Raw genomic sequence first — 2,755 nt, forward strand, 5'->3', positions numbered from 1 at the left:
ATAAATTAATTAACTTTATATTATTATTAATTAATAAGGTGTTAATATTCTTCTAATAACTATATAAATTAATTAAATTCACATTATTATTAATTAATTAAGTATTAAGAGTACATGTTCTTCTAATTTTTTTTCCCGGGTAATATTGCTTTGTGAAAAATGCTTCMAAAATCCGAATTTGAAATTTTAAACCCGGTTTTGATGACCACTTCAGAGTTAAATTAAGACGTGAATTTTTCCAGAGTTATGTTGTAAGTCTGGGGGGCCGCAAGTGAAAATTGTGTCTAGATACATGTTTAGGCGGGAAAAATCAATAACCGTCGCACATAAACATGACACGTGTCCCAAAAGTTACTTATTTATTAGTATTTATAGATAGGGGTCCGTTCAAGGAAGAACTAATTAGTTTGTGGTAACCGTGAGATCCAATCTCAACCACAAACCAAAGGTTAAATTAAGAAATTAATAATTTTGATAATTTTAACTTAAAACATTAATTAAGTGCATTTTAGTCATTCTAGATTTCTCCACTCTTCTTTCTTCTCTATCCTCTCTCTCTCCTCGCCTCTCAACTCTCTCCAACGAACACCATATTGATACATGATGCACACTGTGATACGCTTCACAAAATAACGAAAAAACACAGTGTGATACACTTGGTAAATAAAACATTACCTGATATATTGTGTTACACTTCGTAAAACAACATAAATATATTGTGATACACTTCGTATAACGACAAAAATACATTGTGATACACACTATGATACAAGATCTGGTTGATGAATACAACTATGATACCACCATGTTACCAGTGTGATACCCGATAACTTTTAACAGTAAGAAGTTATATATTTATTTTTTTAATTGTAATTTCATAGAAAGAAAACTTTCATAATTTGTTTGATTAATAATGAAACACTATCAATCTATTTGATTGATAACCTTTAAGAAAAATATTAATGAAATTACTAATACACCTTTTTCTTAATTAAGGTAATATAGTTAATATAATAAAATGATTGTCTCATAATTGACCTCACAGTTACAACAAACTAATTAATTCTCATTTGATTAGTCATCTCTCTCTCTCTCTCTCTCTCTCTATATATATATATATATATATGACAAATTGCATGAAAAAATAACATACTTTTAAAATATTTATTTTGTTACCTGAGATGTGAAATCTCAAACTTCTAAGTACCTGGTTAACCAGTTTAACGATTAACATGTTATCATACTGATGTGGTGAATGATATGACATGTAACTCAATATTATTTGCTGATGTGGCATTTTTATATATAAATTACTTTAAATTAACACATACATAGAAACACATACGCGTGCGCACACGAATACACACACACATACACACACACATATATATATACTAGTTGTGTACCCGCGCAATGCGGCGGGAGCCATGAATTTTAACGATTTTGGAGTTCCACTAGTTTTATAAGATAAGATTTAACGATGATATAGGTTACACTTGGTCTTTACATATTAATACAATTTGAATAAATAAGAGTTATGGTTCCAATTACAGCCTATCAATGAAAAAAATTGTATGACAGTTTAAAATCTAACATATTTAAACGACTCCACAAATGTATTCGATTTACACAAAGAGCAAAGAATCAAGAAACTTGAGTTTTAAGATAAACACTTAAAACCAATAAAGAAAACTATAAATTTGACAGATCATAAGCCATGAAAAAACAAAAAAAGATGAGTTTTAGAATGAAATTTCAACTGCTTACCCTCTTTCTTGTCCAGAAACTCAGATTAAGGTTGAATTAATACATGTATATATATTTTAAAAAAGCCCAAGAACATATTAATTCAAAACATATTATACAGTGCAATTTGAACAGCCTAACCCCAAAATATATAGTATATATATAAATAAATAACTATCAAAGTATAAATCGTAAATATTAAAAATATTTTTTACAGTATATATAATATATAATAATATAATTAAATCAAAAATTATTCAATATTAGACTCATTTCGAAGGTATTGACGAGACGATTATAATGGTGTAACTTGTTAAAATAAAAATTTATTTTTTAAACATGTTTTAATTGATATACGATTATGTATGTTAATTTGATAAAAGTTTAAAATGAAATATTTAAAAGTAAAGGACGTAAAGGAAATTAATTAATTAATTATAAGGGTATAAAGTGTAAATTTAAAATTATAATTTAAAAAAAATCGATGAGAGGGTGAGTGTATGTGAGGGGGTGAGTGTATGTGAGAAGAGGAGATGGTGAAAAAGTGAAAAAATAAGTATAAAGGGTATTTTGGTCATTTAGAATTTTAAGACTTTAAGACTTTAAGACTTTTGCTAAATTTGCTTAATAAGATAGTATAGATATATATATATATACTAGAAGCGTACTCGCGCAATGCAGCGAGATACATCGTGTTTTTAATATTTCATTTTATTCTTTATCTCAATCGATGTTATAATGTGGCTTTATGTGATTTTGAGAAAGCGATGATGTTTTTATTTTTGAATAAAATATATGTTTGACGATATTATAAAAATTTAACAAAAATATATCGATATTAGTATCAAATTAACTATTTGAAATTCCTCATTTTTTTGGTGTAATTTTTTAATCCAATTTTTTTATAATTTAATTTATGTACAATAACGAAGTAATTTATATTTGGTTTAATAATATAATTTTTTATAAAGATAATAATTATTTATTTTGTTGGAACTCGATAATTATT

Source organism: Cynara cardunculus (genome assembly GCF_001531365.2).
Source record: "Cynara cardunculus var. scolymus isolate 2C chromosome LG 11, CcrdV1, whole genome shotgun sequence".
Lineage (NCBI taxonomy): Eukaryota > Viridiplantae > Streptophyta > Magnoliopsida > Asterales > Asteraceae > Cynara > Cynara cardunculus.